This window comes from Leptopilina heterotoma, unplaced genomic scaffold (assembly GCF_015476425.1).
Source record: "Leptopilina heterotoma isolate Lh14 unplaced genomic scaffold, ASM1547642v1 Lhet_275, whole genome shotgun sequence".
NCBI lineage: Eukaryota > Metazoa > Arthropoda > Insecta > Hymenoptera > Figitidae > Leptopilina > Leptopilina heterotoma.
The window spans coordinates 15008-37842 of record NW_025110983.1 but is presented as its reverse complement, the minus strand read 5'-3'; the positions used below and the strand labels follow the sequence as shown (position 1 = coordinate 37842).

General features: G+C 25.9%; 1 long non-coding RNA gene across 1 annotated transcript; it reads left to right on the top strand.

Moving 5' to 3' along the window:
* Positions 1-15329: 15329 nt before the first annotated feature.
* Positions 15330-16883, top strand: LOC122503988. Its single transcript, XR_006301790.1, has 2 exons — positions 15330-15690; positions 16755-16883. It is a non-coding gene; the product is annotated as an uncharacterized LOC122503988 (long non-coding RNA).
* The last annotated feature ends 5952 nt before the right edge of the window (positions 16884-22835 follow it).

Genomic DNA, 22835 nt, shown 5'->3' with positions numbered 1-22835 from the left:
TGAAGAAATAGAATGACTTGAAGAGATGAAGAAATAAAAAGAAGAGATGAGAAAATGAAGACAGAAGAAGGGGCAAAATAATAAAGAGATTCAATTTAGGGAGAAAAATAGAGAGATGGAGAGAGAAAGAAATAGAGACGAAAAAAAGGGGGGGGGGGAATAGATAAGATTAAAGAGGTGAAGAAATGGAGAAAGATAAAAGAATGAAGAAGTCAAGATTGACAAAAGGTGGAAAAATTAGACAAAGATGAAGAGATGAAGAAATAGAGAGAGAGAGAGACAAAACAATTTTTTTTCTCTCTCCCTACTTTTTTCAAAAATAGAGGGAAAAAAATGAGGAAGGAGGTGAAGAAATAAAGTGAGGAGAGAGGAAAATGAAAACAATTTTATTTTCTTTCTCCCTACTTTTTTTAGAAATAAGTGAAGAAATAGGGATTAGAAGGGATTCTCTCTCTCTCTCTCTTTCTCTCTCTACTTTTCCAGAAAAAATGGGGAAAGTGGTGAAGAAATAGAGCGACATGAAGGGGTGAAGAAATAGAGAGACAAAGAGGGGGGAATAGAGAAGTATGAAGAAATAGAAAAAAATTAAAGAGTGAAGAAATAGATTGGGGATATAATAGAGAGATGGAGAGAGAAAGAAATAGGGACAGAAAAAAGGGGGGATAGATAGGGTCAAAGGGGTGAAGAAATAGAGAAAGATAAAAGAATGAAGAAATAGAGATTGACGAAATGCGGAAAAATAGACAAAGCAGAAGAGGTGAAGAAATAGAGATAGACAAAGGGGGATTATAGAAGAGTGAAGGGGGGGAAGAATTAAAAGGTGAAGAAATAGGGAGACAAATAGGGGGAATCGAGAAGGATAAAGGGGGAAAGAAATAAAAGGTGAAGAAATAGAGAAAGAGAGGGGGGAGTAGAGAAGGGTGAAGGGGGGGAAGAAATACAAGGTGAAGAAATAAAAGGTGAAGAAATAGAGAAAGAGAGGGGGGAGTAGAGAAGTATGAAGGGGGGAAAGAAAAAAAAGGTGAAGAAATAGAGAAAGAGAGGGGGAAAGAAATACAAGGTGAAGAAATAGAGAAACAGAGGGGAGGAGTAGAGAAGGATGAAGGGGGGGGAAGAAATACAAGGTGAAGAAATAGAGAGACAAAGGGGGAAATAGAGAAAATTGAAGAATGAAGAAATAGACAGAGAGAAATGAGGGATAGAGAAGGGGGGATAAAGGGGGGTGAAATAAATAAACAAAGACACTGGAGGGAGAAATAGACAAAGATAAGGAGGAAGAAATAGAGTACTATGAAAGCTAGAAAGAGAGCAAAAGAGGGGGTGGTGAAGAAAGAAGGGGTATCGGAAAAAAGAAGTGGGGGAGACAGGTGAACACGCTAGAGTACAAGAAAAAAAAGAAGAAGTAGAAGAAGAAGAAGAAGAAGGTGGCTCTCAGTGGGACGGTGGGGAGGAAGAGAAAAAAGATTTCTTAGATAATATACGCTAGCGAGTTTTATATACCTTCTATATCAGCCGCGAGCTGAACGAATATAAGTGAGAGAGCCTGTGCAGCCGGCTTGAAGCGGAACTTTGGCGTACTGGGGATATGGTAAGTAGGTACACCCCTGCCACCATCGCATTCGCGTTCCTCGGTGGTGGAGATATACCCATCGCTGTACGGTGTGTGTCCCAACCCCCGCCGCTCAGACCCCCTTTTGGATCTGCGTCACCATACAATCGTGTGCCACTCCCCGTGAGTTGAGTGGATTTACCGCCCCTCGCGCGCCTCAAATGACACAACGAGAGGAGAGCGCGCGCTAACATCCGTTTCAAAAACCCTCCCCCCAACCCCTTTTCCTTCCTCCACTGCCCCCAGGGACGTCATTAGGACTTTGGGGTAAATAAATAAAAAAAAAAAAAAAAAAGAAGAAAAATTCCATTACGATTAAATTGTTTCAGAGTATCGAAAGAGAGAGAGAGAGAGAGAGAGAGAGAGAGAGAGAGAGAGAGAGAGAGAGAGAGAGAGAGAGAGAGAGAGAGAGAGAGAGAGAGAGAGAGAGAGAGAGAGAGAGAGAGAATCCCACAAAAAAATGTTTGCAATTATAAAATTTCTACGAAACACTGTCAATCGACTAAATAATTTTTCATAAATCACACAAATTGAGATAATTAATGGATTAACGAAAAATTAATGGATCATACACCTCGACTGCGAAGTGGAGAGAAAAAAAAAGAAAAATCTTGAAACTTGTTGAATATACATATAGATAGATACACACAGCAGTGGTTTCAATTTGTCCAAGATGAATCGATATAACTTATTATTGAATTCAGACACGCGCGGATCGAAACATAACGATAGTGTGCAAAAGGCTGAGGTTGCATTCTAATGTGTCTATTTTAATGGCATCATTTTGTCTTTCACATATATATTGCTATCTATCCTCTCTTACTTTCAATTCTTTTCCTTTTGTTCCCCCCCTCTCTCTCTCTCTCTCTCTTTCTCTTAAAATAAATTATTTGCAGGTGGAAAAATTCCTTGAAAAGCGCTCATAGGAATTTCCCCTTTGATCAAATTCCGTCGGAATTGTAAATTAATTAATTGCAAATTTTGTTTTTTTTTTATAGGAAAATTTCCTTTTTGATCTCAATTTCACCGGAATTGTAGTCGGAATTCCGTTCCAATCGGAATTATAGCAAAATTAGCTATTTTAAAAATTATAGAAAGTAAAAATTTTTAATTAAAATTTTTTTTTCTAAAAATAAAATATGAATTGGAATATAAAGTTTTAGTATTATTATAATTATAATAATTATATATTCTGACATAGGGAATTCAGGGAAAAGTCAGGAATTTTTATTAAAAGTGGGGAAAAAAATTTAATTTTTAGAATTCATGAGAAAATTCTGAATTTTTGGGTCTTTTTTGCTTGACTGATAAACTATAAAATTACCACGAATTCTTATAAAAAAAACCTATTTTTTCGAATTTTTGACAAAAATTTCTTTTTAAATAACTTAAATCTTGAACTATCGTAAAATAAATAAATTATTTAATGAATAATTTTACTTAAATATTTCAAAATTAATTCAATTTTTAAAGAGTTGTGTTTACAAATTTCATCAATAAATTAACTTCAAATGGTTACAAATTAAAATTTTCGAAAATTTCAACCTTTAATGAATTTAATTAGAAATTTTAATGAACTTAGATTTTTGAAAAATTTTAATAATTCAAAATCTTCTAAAATTAGTTTTTGTCAATATATATTTTTAATTAATTATTAAAAATGGATTTATAGAAGAATTTTAGTTAAAAACACTAAAAAAATCGAATTTTAAAGAAGTTACAATTCCAGAAATTCAATTATTTTCAAAATAATATCTACACAATTTTAATTAATAAATTTATTTAATTAAAATTTTATTTTAATTTTATTTAATTTATTTTGTAAAAATGCACGCAAAAAACATTTAATTATTTTCATAAATAATAAATATTTAACATGAATTCAATTATTTAAAATGGAATTTGAATACATTTTTTCGAAAAAATCAGTTTTTTTTTAATTTTCGGAGTTAAAATTTTCGCAGTAATTCAATTATTTTCAAAAGTAATAAAATTTAATTATTTTTGGAATATTTTAATAAAATTTATGGCAAAATTTCAATTATTTCCAAACAATTTTCTTATTTCATTGGTTTTCGAAATTCTACTATTTTTAGTAAAATTTCTAAAAGGAATTGAATTATTAAACAAAAATTTTGAAAAAAATTCTACAACAAACATTTAATTATTTTGCAAAAAAAAAATTTACAATAAATTCAATTATTTAAAATAGAATTACAATAAATTTTTTCGAAAAAATGAATTGCTTTAAACTTGGAAGTTAAATTCTTCATAGTAATTCAATTATTTTCGGAAGTAATAAATTTTAGCAATATTTTCAAAGTTGATTAATTTCAAAAAAGTTTGAATTTGAATGTTTTAAAGCATTTTAATTCCTATGGAAGAATAATAATTATTAAATATTTAAAATATTTAAAACAGAAATTATTGTATTCGAATAATTTTACAATTATTTATTTATTTATTTAGATGTGTAAACGGAATTAAATAAATTTGTATATTTTAACAGAACATTTTTTTTCAATAAAATTTTTTCCTTTATTTTCTAAAAATTCAAAAATTTTCAGTTTCATTTTCAATGAAATTTTCTAATTGATAAATATAATTTATAAACATGGGATTTAGCTTATTTATTTTTGGGCTCTTGGAAAATACATTATTTATTTAAAAGTCTCCACTCTTTGGTAAAAAATTTAAATTTTTTAAAAATTATCAAAAATTCAAAAATCCGAATTTTTTAAAATTCAACATTTTTTCCACTCTTTTTTCGTATTTAGCTTAATTATTTTTGTGCTCTTGGAAAATACTTTTCTTATTTAATAGTCTCGACTCTTTGGTAAAAAATCCAAATTTATCGAAAACAAGTTGTTCATTTTATGATCATTAAGCTTCCTCAACATAATATATACAATTGTTTAATTTTTTATTTTGGAATCGTAATTTTTTTTAAATTTTCTAATTTTTAATATTATTTAACTAGAAATCATGAAAAAATACCTTATTTTCGATTTGTCAAACAATATTTTTTAAAGAGAAAAAAAAAAGAAAAAAGTATTAACAGAAAATATTTTTATTATTGAAACTACAAAAAAAAAAAAAAAAATATCAACTTTCTAAACTGGTTTGTTAAAAAAAATTATATCGTTTGAGATATGAAGAGGAAAAAGGGGGGAGAAAAAAAACACGAAGACATTGATATCCATCATCCATCGTATAATCGGTAGTTTGTAATGAATTCGATACTAATGAACTTGTCCGGCGCTTGCAACACTGGTCGTGTATTGAGAATTTTTTTTTCTATTACACAGTGAAAAGCCAGGCGAATGGCGATGAATCGCTCATAAAGGACACGCTATCAGTCCAGTTAAATGGTCCTCTCTTTCTGGCCGGAGGACACGAGTCATGGTATATATATAGTATTATAGAGGGACCCTTGGCGGATGTATCGTCGTCCAGCATCTAACATTTCAGAGGGCAAGAGAGTGAGAGAGAGAGAGAAGGAGAGAGAAAAAGAGTCTTATAGTGTCGCCCTATTAAGGTCTATCGGTATTGAGCATCACGCCATTTAATAGCGGCTTTAACCTTCTATGGCACGTGGGAACGAATCCGGTGAATATTTTTCCAATTCACCCTCTACAACCATATATACATTTCAGAGGCGTGAATTAAACTCTCCCATATAATACACTTTACTTCTGTGCGTTTACTTTTGAATTTTACGATATTTCCGCTACAACTATGACTTCCATACAGATTTATACGGTAACATCAAACATTTGATCAGGAAAAAGGAAAAAAAAATTCAAATTTTCCTTAAATTCGGGAAAATAAATTTAATTTCAGTATTTTTTTTATTAACCCTATTACTAATGTGTAATAAAGAAAATTTTTTGTTACTGCGCATGTGTTAAATTAATCTGGAAGCGACTGCGCAGCAAAAGAACGCACGCTAATTTACTGCGCATCGCTATTCCGATCCTGCGCAGTAGAATTCGGTTCATGAAAATCCTGCGCAGTGACTGTAAATACTTGGCTTCAAACCTTCATTTTCAATATTTAAAAATTAAAATTAAAATTATTCAAAAATTGGTCCATTTAATATTATTTAAAAAAATTCAATTACAAGTACAAAAAGAAATTAGGAATAAATTACAAAAAAAAATTCTTTAACCAGTAATTAATGATTACATTTATTATTTTTTATACTAGGCTCAAAATTTCTGAAGCGTGCCACTAATTTTTCGATGGAGATATTTTTATATTGCATATCAATAATTTCATTGTCTTTTCGTACAAAAATATGACCCCAAAGTTGATTTTGCAAAATTTAAATTTTTTTAAGAGTTGTTTAAATTTTTACGCATCACATATTCACATTATTGAAAAACTTTTTCCTACCGTTCTATTTGATGAATTTTAATTAAATTTGAGATGAGTAATATTTAATAATTAAATAATCAATTATCAATAATAATCAATAATATTCAAAGTAGGTAATTTTAATTTTTAAATTATTTATAATTCTGAACGGTTTCTAAATTGTACGAATGGTTGGAAATGGTTTAAAATTTGTTTAATTTAGTCAAAATTTAGGTGCTAGGACTGTCTGACTTATATAGGCAATATCTACTTTGATTTCTTTAGAGACTAGGTCTGACCAAAAATGACAAGATTTTTCTACTCGAAGTAGATATTGCTGAGTTGGAACAGACAGTCTGAGCTCCTATCATTTCCCTACTGAATGGACACCTATATTAAGATATATGATATAAATATAAACAATATAATATATAATATTAACATATAATAATTATTATTTAATATTTATTATATCTATAAATATTTAATATTGAAATTATTAGTAAATTATAAAAATTAATAATATAAAATTTAAAAAATGAAAATAAATAAATAAAAATATAAAAATAAAATATGATTCTCACAGGTTCTATTTAACTACTTAAAATGAGGTATTAAAAATTCCATGAAGTTCAAAACGGTGTCAATTTTTAAAAAGCTTATTTTTAATCAACCAATGAAGTCTTTTATTTTTTATTTTATTTTACTTATTTTACTTTTTATTTTTTTATGTACCTAATTGTAATGAAAATTATATTATTTTTGATTTTATTTTACTTATTTTACATTTTATTTATTTTTTTTATAAATGTAATGAAATTTTTATTATTTTTGAATTTATTTTACTTATTTTACTTTTTATTAATTTTTTTGTTGTAATTGTAATGAAAATTTTATTATTTTTAATTTTATTTTACTTATATTTATTTTTTTGTTGTAATTGTAATGAAAATTTTATAATTTTTGATTTTATTTTACTTATTTTACATTTTGCTTATTTTTGTTGTAATTGTAATGAAAATTATATTATTTTTGAATTTATTTTACTTATTTTACATTTTATTTATTTTATTTTACTTTTTCTTTATTTTTGTTGTAATTGTAATGAAAGTTATATTATTTTTGATTTTATTTTACTTTTTATTTATTTTTTGTAATTGTAATGAAAATTATATTATTTTTTATTTTATTTTACTTATATTTATTTTTTTGTTGTAATTGTAATGAAAATTTTATTATTTTTCAGTATATTTTAATTATTTTACTTTTTATTTATTTTTGTTGTAATTGTAATGAAAATTTTGTTATTTTTAATTTTATTTTACTTATATTTATTTTTTTGTTTTAATTGTAATGAAAGTTATATTATTTTTGATTTGATTTTACTTTTTATTAATTTTTTTGTTGTAATTGTAATGAAAATTTTATTATTTTTAATTTTATTTTACTTATATTTATTTTTTTGTTGTAATTGTAATGAAAATTTTATTATTTTTCAGTATATTTTACTTATTTTACTTTTTATTTATTTTTGTTGTAATTGTAATGAAAATTTTATTATTTTTAATTTTATTTTACTTATATTTATTTTTTGTTGTAATTGTAATGAAAATTTTATTATTTTTAATTTTATTTTACATACTTTACATTTTATTTATTTTTGTTGTAATTGTAATAAAAATTTTATTATTTTTGATTTTATTTTACTTATCTTACATTTTATTTATTTTTGTTGTAATTGTAATAAAAATTTTATTATTTTTGATTTTATTTTACTTATCTTACATTTTATTTATTTTTGTTGTAATTGTAATAAAAATTTTATTATTTTTGATTTTATTTTACTTATCTTACATTTTATTTATTTTTGTTGTAATTGTAATGAAAATTTTATTATTTTTGATTTTATTTTACTTATTTTACTTTTTATTTATTTTATTTTACATTTTATTTATTTTTGTTGTAATTGTAATAAAAATTATATTATTTTTGAATTTATTTTACTTTTTTACTTTTTATTTATTTTTGTTGTAAATGTTATGAAAATTTTATTATTTTTAAATTTATTTTACTTATAATTATTTTTTTGTTGTAATTGTAATGAAAATTTTATAATTTTTGATTTTATTTTACTTATTTTACATTTTGCTTATTTTTGTTGTAATTGTAATGAAAATTATATTATTTTTGAATTTATTTTACTTATTTTACATTTTATTTATTTTATTTTACTTTTTCTTTATTTTTGTTGTAATTGTAATGAAAGTTATATTATTTTTGATTTTATTTTACTTTTTATTTATTTTTTGTAACTGTAATGAAAATTATATTATTTTTTATTTTATTTTACTTATTTTACATTTTATTTATTTTTGTTGTAATTGTAATGAAAATTTTATTATTTTTCAGTTTATTTTTCTCTTTTACTTTTCATTTATTTTTGTCAAAATTGTAATGAAAATTTTATTATTTTTCAGTTTATTTTACGTTTTATTTATTTTTGTTGTAATTATAATAAAAATTTTATTATTTTTGATTTTATTTTACTTCTTTTACATTTTATTTATTTTATTTTACTTTTTATTTATTTTTGTTGTAATTGTAATGAAAATTTTATTATTTTTGATTTTATATTACTTATTTTACTTTTTATTTATTTTTTTTATAATTGTAATGAAAATTATATTATTTTTGATTTTATTTTACTTATTTTACATTTTATTTATTTTTGTTGTATTTGTAATGAAAATTTTATTATTTTTCAGTTTATTTTTCTTTTTTACTTTTTATTTATTTTTGTTAAAATTGTAATGAAAATTTTATTATTTTTGATTTTATTTTACTTATTTTACTTTTTATTAATTTTTTTGTGATGTAATTACTTTTTATTTATTTTTGTTGTAATTGTAATAAAAATTTTATTATTTTTGATTTTATTTTACTTATTTTACTTTTTGTTTATTTTTTTGTTGTAATTATAATGAAAATTTTATTATTTTCCAGTAATTTTTTTTTCTGTAATTGGAATGAAAATTGTAAAAACCCCAAACAATAAATTTTGAAAAATACAAAAAAATGCATCAGTCAAATTAAAATTTACTCTTTGGAAAAAAATATATGTCACATATACGAAGTCGATCTCAGTGTTCTTCTTTTTCCGTTTCGACAAAAATGAATTACTAAACATTTCCGCAATTCATGTATATTATAGTTTTTTTTAAAAAAAGGACCGCATTAAATGTATCTGTTCCAAAATGAATTTAAATATTCATGTGGCATTTTATGCAAAACGAACTGAATGTCTCCGATAAAATTTTTTTTCATGCGTGTCATGCTTATGTCGCGAGTTTTCCAAGAATAGCAATATTTACGCTGGCAATTTTTCTTATATAAATACCACAAGTTTTGAAGTACATTAAAATATTTTAAAAATGAAAAAATAAAGAATTAAAAACATTTTCAATTTTTATTAATTTTATTTTAGAACCGTTTTTTTAATAATATTGCTGATCGTATTTATAGAGGCCTTTTACGGTTAAAGATGTTCGTTTATTTTTAATTTTTATTTGAATAAGTTTGAATAAGTTTGAATAAGTTTTAAGTGATTTAAACTAGTTTTTCAAGTGAATTTATTTATTTATTTTTTTTTGAATAAATTTTGAAGCAATTTCAAAATTAATAGAATCAATTTAAAGACCACTTAGTATGTAGCTGTAAAGAAATTTTGAAAATTATTATAAAATATATCAATCCGAAGAGAAAAAAATTTTTTTTTTTTTTGAAAAATGTAAATTTTTGTGAATATATATATAGGGTCGATATTGCGGTCTTTAAACGTTGCCATTAGCGATTGCGTGTACCCCCAAACGCTAGAAGGGGGTTGCGATCACACGAATATGATGAAAGAGTGGCGGCATTAGGCGAACGTGCTGTGCATACTGATTTGCGGCTGATTGATTGGGTTGCCCCTTTCCCTTCTCAAAACGTTGCACATCCACTTTCTCTCTCTCTCACTCACTCATATATATATATATACACTTCACAAGCTCTGATGTTATCAACCATTTCATTGTTGCCATAGTGCTATAATAAATCAGTTTCACGGGGCTTAAACATATACCTTTTAGTAATTACACACAAAAAGCTTTTTTCATTTTATAAACTTCATATAAAATTATATATATATATATATATATATATATTGGAAAAAAAAGAGATAGAAAAAAATTTCCATTTGATCAAATTGTCACCTAAGTTCTACTAATAAAAAAAAATTTCAAAACAGTTGAAACTTTTCTAATTTTGTTTGAAACTGTTTTAATGTTGTTCAAATATGACTTAAGTAGTTTAAAACATGTTTAAATATGTTTCAAACCGTTTAAAACTTGTCCAAATATGTTTCAAACCGTTTAAAACTTGTCCAAATACGTTTCAAACCGTTTAAAACTTGTCCAAATACGTTTCGAACCGTTAGAAACTTGTTCAAATATGTTTTCAACTGTTTTAAACCTATTGAAGTATGTTTTGAACCGTTTTAAACCCGTTGAATAACATTTTAATCAGTTTAAAACCTGTTCAGATAGGTTTCAAACAGTTTGAAACATGTTCCAATTCACTTTATTAACATTCAAATAAGTTAAATTATTGTTTAAACACTTTGAAATTTGTTCAAAAATATTTTAAATAGTTTTAAAAATGTTCTAATACTATTTAAAGAGATTCAAACCTGTTGAGACACTTTTCAAATAGTTTAAAACTATTGTTTAAATATATGTTTTCAACAATTTAAAACATGCTCTAATCAATTTCAAACTTATAAAAAAATATTTGAATAGTAAACTTATTGAATAAGTTTACTATTCAATTATTTTTTTATAAGTTTAAAACACGTTTAAACATGTCTCAAACAGTTTGAAACCTGTTCAAATATATTTTATGTAGTTTGAAACCTATTTAAATATGTCTTAAATAGTTTGCAACTTGTTCAAAATATGTTTTAATCAATTTTCATAATTTAAAGATTTTAAAGCTTATTGAAATAAGTTGTCAATAGTTCGAAACATGTTTTAATCAATTTTCATAATTTAAAGATTTTAAAGCTTATTGAAATAAGTTGTCAATAGTTCGAAACATGTTTTAATCAATTTTATGACAGTTTGAAATCTGTTCAAATATTATTTAAACAGTTTGAATTACGATCACATTTAAAGTGATTAAAACCTGTTCAAATAGGTTTAAATATGATTGAACTTAAACTTGTTCAAATACGTTTAGAATACTTTGAAATTTGTCAATATTTTCCTTTAATATTCTGAAACCTATTGAAATATGTTTTGAACGGTTTAAAATAGTTTAAATATGTTCCAAACAGTTTAAAACATGTTTAAATACGTTTTAAACTGTATAAAACTTGTCCAAATACTTTTCAACTCGTTTATAACCTGTTCAAATATGTTTAAATATGATTAACTTATTATCAACTTATTATTAACTTATACTTGTTCAAATATGTTTAGAATACTTTGAAATTTGTAAAAAATTTTCCTTTAATGTTCTGAAACCAATTGAAATATGTTTTAAACAGTTCAAAATACGTTCAAACATGCTTCAAACAGTTTGAAACTAAAAATTTTCCTTTAATGTTCTGAAACCTATTAAAATATATTTTAAACAGTTCAAAATACGTTCAAATAAAACATGATTCTGTTGAATCATGTTTTAAATAATTTGAAAATTGTTTAAATTTTTTTTAATTTTAAAACACGTTCAGATATGTTTTAAACTTGTTAAACAAACATTTTAGTCAGTTTAAAACTTGTTGAAATATGTATTTAACAATTTAAAACATGTTCTAATCAAATTTTAAACTTGTTCAAATATGTCTTAAACAGTTTTAAACAGTTTGAAACCTGTTAAAACATGTCTTAAATAGTTTTAAACCTGTTAAACGATGTTTTAAATAGTTTCCAACTTGTTCAAAATATTTATTAATCAATTTTGATAGTTTGAAATTTGTTAAAATTTTCTTTTAATAGTTTTAAACATGTTCAGATATGTTTTAAACTTGTTGAAATATATATTCAATAATTTAAAACATGTTCTAATCAAATTGAAACTTTGATACAGTTTGAAACCTACTGTTGAAATATGTTTGAATTAGTATGGAACTTGATCAAATATGTTTCAAATATTTTGAAATTTGTCAAAAAATGTTTAAATAGTTTTAAACCTGTTCAGATATGTTCAGAACAGTTTTAAATCTGTTCAAATGTTTTAAACAGTTTGAAATCTGTTCAAATGTTTTAAACAGTTTGAAATCTGTTCAAATGTTTTAAACAGTTTGAAATCTGTTCAAATATGTTTTAAACAGTTCAAAGCTTGTTCTAATTGCTTTAAAGAGGTTTGAAACTTATGGAAATTAATTTAGATTACTAAAAAAACAACTTATAACCTAAATTAAAATAATTTTGTTGCATTTTAATAAAGTAATTTTCTTATACATTCAAATGGAAAATTGTTATCATTTCTTTTGCGTATAAACTTTTAAGATGATATTTAAAGAAGTAGATGTAAAGGAAATTTGTTTGAATTATAAGAGAAGATTTTTTGAGGCGTATAATTAAAAAATTAGATATTATCCAGGAGATTTCTGACTTTCCAGTTGGTGTTTTTTATAATATTGGTGAGCGTAGTAAGAGCGCGAGAGATTAGCGTTCAGACAGTGTGTGTTGGTATCGCGCAACTATGTCTTTGGCACCAGCGTGCGAGATCAAGATGGCAGCAGACCGAGCAAATGCGTAATCCGGATTATCGAGGATCCGCTTAACTTAACGGACACTTGCGTCAGCCCAACGATACCGACACTTGAAACTTGTATTTATATATATATAGTTTCCTCTTCTCGATTCCATGTCCCTTTTTTACTTACATTTCTAGAACATTATTCTTATCCAACAGACGCCAATTCTATCACGAACCATGCGACAAAAATAATTTCAATCCTAATATTCATTAATATAATTGATTCTTAAAGATTTAGTGTTGGGAAACTATGAGGCAAATTTGTGCATAGTTTTTTTAAGAATTCTAAAAATTATAAAAAAGTTTTCCTTTTTTCTAAACTTTGATTGATAATAATTAAACATTGAACATAGAGAAGAAAAATAAATTTGGATATAATACATAATATAATGGCAATAGTAGTACAATATTGTGGTAATATTAGGACAATATAAAGGCAATATTAAAACAATAAACAATAGACAATATTAAAACAATAAAATGGAAATATTAAGACAATATTATGTCAAAATAATATCAATATTAGTACATTATTTTTCAAAGCCTTTCCAATATAGAATTTGAAAGAAATTTCCAATTATCTTATATCCGCTAATCAACTGTGATCAAAAATAAACTTTTAAAAAAAAAAATTGTTTTTATTTTCTAAAAAAGAAGAGAATAAATATATACGCACTTTGGTAACAAAGAGTGCTCATTGTAACAATGGGGAATATACTTAAAATGCAATTACAGTGACCCTACGTCCGTCGACCCTATAGGACAGACCGCGGGCGTACCGCGCTGTCAAAATAGATAACGCTCTGGTAAGTCACCCCACCCCCCTCCTCCACCTCCTCCATTATTCCCTTCTAAAGTTAAAACTCACCCCTGCAGCGAATAGTTCAGATCCTATATTCACTTTGAGTTAAAAGCGACAGAATGTGGGAGGAGCCATGAGAGCATTAGAGGTTTCTTCTGACAAAATTTCTTCCCTAAATTTTAAATAATTTTCGAAAAAATACTCTCTTTAATATTGTGTGTTAATATTTCTAGAAAATTTTGGGCATTACGATGGCAATATTAGGACAATACTGTGGCAACATAATGGCAATATTAGGACAATATTATGGCACTATTAGGACAATATAAGGACAATATAATGGCAATATAAAAACAATATTAGGACAATATTATGGCACTATTAGGACAATATTAGGACAACATAATGTCAATATAAAGACAATATTAGGGCAATATTATGGCACTATTAGGACAATATTAGGACAATATAATGGCAATATAAAGACAATATTAGGACAATATTAGAACAAAATAATAGCAATATAAAGACAATATTAGGACAATATTATGGCAATGCAATGGCAAAATAAAGGCCACATTAGAACAATATAATGGCAATATTATAGCAATATAATGTCAATATTAGGACATTATTATGTATATGTAATGACAATATTACTACAATATTAGGGCAAAGTAATGGCAATATTAGGACAATATTAGAGCAATATAAAGTTAATATTATGGCAATATTATGTTATTATAAAGTCATTATTAGGACAATATAATGGCACTACAAGGACAATTTTAGGACAATATAATGGCAATATAAAGACAATATTAGGGCAATATTTTGACAATATAATGGCAATATAATGTCAATATCAGGACAATATAATAGCACTATTAGGACAATATTAGGACAATATAATAGCAATATAAAGACAATATTAGGACAATATTATGGCACTATTAGGGCAATATAATAACAATATAAAGACAATAGTAGGGCAATATTAGGACAATATAATGGCAATATTAGGACAATATAATGGCACTATTAGGACAATATTAGGACAATATAAAGACAATTTTAGGACAATATTATAGCACTATTAAGACAATATAATGGCAATATAAAGACAATATTATGTCAATATTAGAACAAAATAATAGCAATATAAAACAATATTAGGACAATATTATGGCAATGTAATAGCAATATAAAGGCTACATTAGAACAATATAATAACAATATTATGTCAATATAATGTCAATATTAGGACATTATTATGTATATGTAATGGCAATCTTACTACAATATTAGGGCAAAGTAATGTCAATATTAGGACAATATTAAGTTAATATAATGTCATTATTAGAACAATATAATAGCACTTTTAGGACAATATAATTGCAATATAAAGACAATATTAGGACAATATTATGGCACTATTAGGACAATATAATGGCAATATAAAGACAATGTTAGGGCAATATTATGTCAATATAATGGCAATATAAAAGCAACATTAGAACAATATAATGGCAATATTTTGACAATATAATGGCAATATAATGACAATATAATGTCAATATCAGGACAATATAATAGCACTATTAGGACAATATTAGGACAATATAATGGCAATATAAAGACAATATTAGGACAATATTATGGCACTATTAGGACAATATAATAACAATATAAAGACAATAGTAGGGCAATATTAGGACAATATAATGGCAATATTAGGACAATACAAGGTGATCTGAAAATCGTATTCAAAATTGTAGAATTAGATTCAGAAAAAAATTCTAAGACAGCACTTTTTCTTTTTTTTATGAAATTCTAAATAGTTTTAAAATAAATTCAAATTAAATGAATTGAAAAGTCACGATAAATGTAAAGCATTTGAACACCATTTTTGTCATGCGGCAAACTTCTCTATAAAAAAAGTAAACAGAAGGAATGACTGACTTCTGCCTAAATGTTATGAAGAAACATTTATCAATTATTAGAGAAAATCACTTGAAGGGCAAAAGCTATTTTTATTTTCAATTACAGGAAAGAATTTAAATTGCAAAAAGATGTGCACATGAAATAAATATATAAATAAAATATTGGACTTTGTAAGGTTAGTATAAATTAGTAAAACAATATTAAAATATCATGCTGGTTGAAAGTATGGTTAACTCGTTATAATTTAAAAAGTTTTTTTTTTAAATTACACTGTGCGACACATTTTTCTCTCCCGGTTGTCTCTAGTGCTAAATGATAGTACAAATAAACAGTAATTTAACCCTCCAAGGGTTTTTGAAATAAAGCTTAAATTTATTTTTTATAAACCTTTGAACTTATGCTCATTTTTGTGAAATTTTCAAAAATTTTAAATCTTTTGCTATATTTAAGTAGAAATATGAATTAAGTAATGAGTAAAATATAAGTATTAAATAAATTCTAATTAAAAAGGTGTAATTATATTATAGTACTTAATTGGAAAAGTGATTATAAAAGCTAATTTATCGAATTTTTCTGTATTTTTTTATAACCATAATGTAAATAAATAATCATATTTAAATTGTTTAATAATTTTTCTTAGGAAAAAATATTCAAAACAATTTTTTTAAACAATCTATTTTTAAAATTATATATCACAAAAGGTGCAAGATTTTTTAAAAATATTATAAATTGTATCATGAACTTTAAAATTTCATAAAAATATGAAATGAACTAAGTTTGCAAAATCCTTTTGGGGTTTTATTATTGCATACATCTACTTTAATTTAAGCCTAAACTTATTTGGGAAAGAAAAAATAAACCGAAAATTGTTGCACAGTGTTATAATTGACGTTTAAATCAATTGATTTTTAATATGGGCAAAAAATAAAAAAGTCAATAAACAATATATGATAAAAAATAAAACCAATTTTTGCAAATATTTTGAAAAAAATATTCCGAGACCTTTAAATGTTTTTTTTAGTTTTGTAGTACATTTATATTATTTAAGATACTGACATTTTAAAAAATAGAAATTTTGAAAAAATAACTTTTTGTGTTTTTTTGGTATTCAATTTGCAATAATGTATGACAATAATGCAATTTATAAAATTTACAAAATAATACAAAAATTGTAAATTCATTTTTGCAGATGCTTTGTTTTACTTTTATTTCACATTATTATTGTTATTTGTATTTTAGGGAAGGAATTTACCATTACATGATTGAAAGATAAAACATAAATATGAAACTGAAATTAAAGAATTGAGAGAAAAAATGGATCGTAAGAACTGTAAAATAAAGATATGCAGAAATTCAATGTAGAGAAGAGAAAAAGGTGTTCTTTAAATAATGTCCAACAGCAAGCAGAACTTTTTTTATCAACAATCGCTGTTTTCATGGACCATTAATGAATCGTTGTGCTTGTCGCAGTAAAATGTCAAGAAATTGTTATCACCATTAAATTTATTATAAATATTAGTTAATACTCATTTTTGTGTTAAATTGTCCGAAAAATTAAAAAAAATTCTTTTTTGTTAAAAAAATAAATTATAAATGAAATAAACATTATTTTTTTATTAAGCATTGATAGACAGACAGAAAAACGCCAAAGCAAACGCATAATGGTTTTAGCTATAGGCCACGAAGTCCTTAAAACGTACTTCAACAATTTTTTCTATTTGACAAGTATAACAAAGTGAACTTTAGTTTGAACTTTTAAATAAAATTAAGAATGAAATTTTTAAGTTTTTTTCTTTTTAATAGATATAATTTGAATATTTTATAAATATAATATAATACATATTATTAAGTATTTTAAATTTTCAATTAATTGTAACTTTTAATAACAATATACTATACAAATAATAATGAATTGTAATATCTGTTGTTTATTCTTGTATATCATTATTTTCTTCTTTATTACTCTTTGTTTCACGTGTGCAATTATCATTTTCTTTATTATCATTAATTTCTTCAGTCTCAACTTGTCCTTTTATTATTCTCATTATTTGGAAAATCATTTTACATTTCTAAGACACTATTCTCCTCTACATAAATTTTTTTAACATGGTTCATTTTATTTTTAACTTTCTCTAAACGTTTTTCTTTTAACAGAAGAATTTTTAATGTTTTAGAATTTATCTTTGTTGATTGCTCTTTTGGGTTCCTTATAGTACAACACGTATTATTTATTAATCTTACCAGGTCAGTGAGATCAAATTTTACGGATTTTGGTCTATTTTTTTCCACGTATGCTAGGGGAGAATGGGGAGTTATGAAGCACGCTTTGTTTATGAGTTGTAACTTAAAAAAAAAATTTCAAATTTTCTCCACTTGAATCTCTAGAGTGTCTTCAAATATGCTTACTGGTTGAAGAATTTGTATGAAATAAAATAAAATCGACAATTTTTTTCAGTTAAGCCAAAAAGCTGCTTTCTCAAGTTTTTAAAAATCATTGGGAGTTGTGAAGCACTACTAAAAATCACTGAAAATTATATTTTTTGGTAAATATTCTTTACTGAGATTTTGCATAAATCCTTTTCAATATCGAAAACCTAATCATTGCTGGTTATTATATGGGTGAACTTATCTTTTTGATTTGTTCGAGAATTTTGTAAGAATTCTACAAAAAGGAACACTCAAAAAAACTTTATAAACGAAAGGTTAAACAAATTTTCTTGAAAGATATGCAAAATATCTGCTATCAGAAAGAATCCAATTACAAAACGAAGATATTAGGTGAAAGAATATTGAGAGTAAGTGACATCTATCAAAACAATTACTATGCAAGATCTATGTCCGTGCTTCACAACTCCCCATTCTCCCCTATAAAATATTAAACATTATTATTAACTTTAAAATGTTATAATTCATTTTAACAATTTTTTAATTATTCATATTTTTGAATGTTAGAATTTATCTTACGTAAAGATGATAAATCAATCACGTAAATTCAGAAGTAAATTTACAAACTAACCTATTTAAATTGAAATGTGATTGTAAAAAGGCAAGTGCGAGTTGCATGTGCACTGAAATGGCGGGTTCCAAAAGTGGTTCTCAATCCAGTTCTTAATTCTTTTCCTAAAAAAAGTTCTCAAACTTATCCTAAAAAAGACGTTTAATCTGATACTAAAAATGTTACTCCTTAAACCAGTCCTTAATTCTTATTCTAAAATAAGTCCTCAAACTAGTCATCAATTCTTATCCTAACACCAGTCCTCAATCTGATACTGAAACTAGTCTTCAAACCAAACTTCAATTCTATTCCTAAAAGAAGTCCTCAAACTAAACCTTAATTATTATCCTAAAACAAGTCCTCAATCTGATACTGAAACTAGTCCTCAAATTAGTCCTTAATTTTTTTCCTAACAGAAGTCCTCCATCTGATACTAAAACTGGTCCTCAAACCAGTCCCCAATTCTTATCCTGAAATAAGTCCTCAAACTAAACCTTAATTATTATCCTAAAACAAGTCCTCAATCTGATACTGAAACTAGTCCTCAAATTAGTCCTTCATTTTTTTCCTAACAGAAGTCCTCCATCTGATACTAAAACTGGTCCTCAAACCAGTCCCCAATTCTTATCCTGAAATAAGTCCTCAAACTAGTCCTCAATTCTTATCCTAAAACAAGTCCTCAATCTGATGCTGAAACTGGTCCTCAAAAAAGTCCTTAATTCTTTTCCTAACAAAAGTTCTTAAACTGTTTCTAAAACTGGTCCTCAAACTAGTCCCCAATTCTTATCCTAAAGTAACTCCTCAATCAGATACTAAAACTTGTCCTCAAACCAGTCCTTAATTTTTATCCTAAAACTGGTCCTTGAACTATTCATCAATTCTTATCCTAAATCAAGTCCTCAATCTGATACTGAAACTGGTCCTTAAAACAGTCTTAAATTCTTTTCCTAAAAGAAGTCCTCAAACTGATCCTAAAACTGGTCATCAAACTAGTCCCTTATTCTTATTCTAAAGTAACTCCTCAATCTGATACAAAAACTTGTCCTAAAACCATTCCTCAATTCTTATCCTAAAATAAGTCCTTAAACGGATCCTAAAAATGGTCCTCAAGCTAGTCCCCAATTCTTATTCTTAAGTAACAGCTCAATCTGATACTAAAACTAGTCAATTCTTATCAATTCTTATCCTAAAATATTGCCTTTAAAATATTCATCAATTCTTATCCTAAAACAAGTCCTCAATCTGATGATGAAACTGATCCTAAAACTGGTCCTCAAACTAGTCTTCAATTCTTATCCTAAAAGAAGTCCTCAAACTGATCCTAAAACTGGTCCTTAAACTATTCATCAATTCTTATCCTAAAACAAGTCCTCAATCTGATACTGAAACTGGTCCTTAAACTATTCATCAATTCTTATCCTAAAACAAGTCCTCAATCTGATACTGAAACTGGTCCTAAAACCGGTCTTTAATTCTTTTCCTAAAAGAAATCCTCAAACTGATCCTAAAACTGGTCCTCAAACTAAACCTCAATTCTTATCCTATAAAACAAGTCCTCAATCTGATACTAAAACTGGTCCTCAAAATAGTCTTTAATATTTTTCCTAACAGAAGTCCTCAAAATGATCCTAAAACTGGTCCTTAAACTAGTCCTTAATTCTTATCCTAAAATAAGTTCTGAAACTGATCCTGAAACTGGTCCTTAAACTGTCCCCAATTTTTATTCTAAAGTAAAATAAAAAAAATAGTAAATAAAATAAAAAAAATAGTAAATTTTTATTCAATCTGATACTAAAGGCGCTTGTTTACCTCCCCGTTTCTGAGTATTTTTTTAAGAAACGTGAAGCAGTTTTCTATGTTGAAAACGAGTTTTCTATCTTGGAATCCGTGCTAAAAAATTATTATTATGGCGTGATGATTTGAATGTCAGTTCGTAATATATTGTGATTGGTGGAAAATATGACATTCAAATAATCCCGCCATAATAACAATTGTCTATTGCGGCTTTCAATGGCTTCCAAGATAGAAAACTCGTTTTCAACTTAGCAAACTGCTTCACACGTTTCTGAATATACTCAGAAACGGGGAGGTATACAAACGTCTTAAAACTGGTCTTCAAACCAATCCTCAATTTTTATCCTAAAATAAGTCCTTAAAGTAGTCATCAATTCTTATCCAAAAACAAATCTTCAATCTGATACTGAAACTAGTCCTCAAACCAGTATTTAATTCTATTCCTAAAAGAAGTCCTCAAACTTATCCTAAAACTGGTCCTCAAACTAAACCTCAATTATTATCCTGAAATAAGTCCTCAAAATAGGTCCAATTTTTATCGTAACACAAATCCTCAATCTGATATTGAAACAGGTTCTCAAACTAGTCCTCAATCTGATACTGAAACTGGTCGTCAAATTAGTGCTTAATTCTTTTCCTAACAAAAGTCCTTAAACTGTTCCTAAAACTGGTCCTCAATCTAGTCCTCAATTCCTTTCCTAAAATAAGTCCTCAAACTAGTCATCAATTCTTATCCTAAATCAAGTCCTCAATCTGATACTGAAACTAATCCTTAAAACAGTCTTTAATACTTTTCCTAAAAGAAGTCCTCAAACTGATCCTAAAACTGGTCCTTAAACTAGTATTTAATTCTTATCCTAAAACAAGTCCTCAATCTGATACTGAAACAGGTCCCCAAACTAGTCCTAAATTCTTATCTAAAAATAAGTCCTTAAACTGATCCTAAATCTGTTTCTTATATCAGGCCTTTATTCTTATCCGAAAATAAGTCCTCAATCTGATACTTATACGTGTCCTTAAACCAGTCCTCAATTCTTATACTAAAAAAAGTCCTTAAATTGATCATAAAACTGGTCCTCAATCTGATATTAAAAATGCTTATCTTTTTACCATAGTTTTCGATTGTTATACTGAAATAAGTCCTCAATGTGATCCTTTGACTGGTCCTCAATCTGATACTAAAACTGGTCCTCAAATCTTATTCTAAAACTTATCATCAAAAAATTTTTTAATCTGATCGTAAATCTAATACTCAAACAAGTGTTTAATCTCATATGATAACTTGTCCCCAAACATGTCCTCAATTTCTTTTTAAATTAGTTCTCAGTGATATCCTTAATCTTTTCCTGATAAAACCTTGAAGCATTTGAACACCATGTTTGTCTTGCTACAAACTTCTACATAAAAAAGTAAATGAAGAAATGACTGCTTTCTGCCTATATGTTATGAAGTGATATTATTTATTTTTTAAAGATATTCGCTTAAAATACACATTTTTATTTTCAATTACAGATGATAACTAATTATTGAAGATTTTTTTATTAAAATGAGTAAATTTTTTCATTTGAAGGTCAATATAAAAAAACTAACAAAATTATCAGATTAAAAGTATGGTTTTGTTTTAAATACGTAAAATACATAAAATTAAATATTTAGAATATTGATTAATCATAATTTGATTAAATTTGTTGTTTAAGGACAACAAAGTAGGTTTTTACATTTTAACTTTAACATTTTTTACAATCTGAATTATAAATTTTTGTATATCAACAAAAAAATTTGTAAATGAAATGGCTTATTCGAATTCGAAATATTTAACGTTTTGAAATTTTGGCGTACACGATTAGTCCAATAAATATTTTTTTTGATGCTTCAGTTTTCAAATTAATTTGCGATCCGGAAATGTCATCTATCTCAACCCAGCTATTATGTCGTTTGCATACTGCTGTATAGTGGCCCATTCTTTTTTGTGAAGCAGAATTTTTTGTGAGTTTCCTTCTTTTGGACTGCGATTCGAGAACATTGTTTATATTTCTGATAACACCTAATAGCACGTATTCGAATTCTTCATTTCCGACGAAGTCAGGAAAGCTGGATGGAATTTTTTCTAAATGAATTTTGTCATCATCTTTTTCTAATTCCATGAAGACAAATGGACCTAAGAATTGTTAGATTGCATTAAATTTTACTTTTTCATACTGGTATTTTATGTATCACAAAACGTATTCTCAATCAAACAATTTATTTACAAACATCTTTTTAAAAATTTTAAATTGTATGTAATTATTAACGTTTAATCAAAGTAGAGGAGAACGGGGCGAGGCAGCCAAGATTGCACATTTTGGTTTGCGAGGCAGTTATTTAAATAGGTTAATTTTAATATCGCGTTAGAAAGCTTGTCTTATTGGCTAAAAAATCGCCATAGAACATTTTGACGTAGATTGCACTTAAAAATTTCTACAACTCTTTTCCCAAAGGATCACATTTTGGCATTTTTGAAAAAACGTGGGGTGAGGCGGCCAACTATTTTA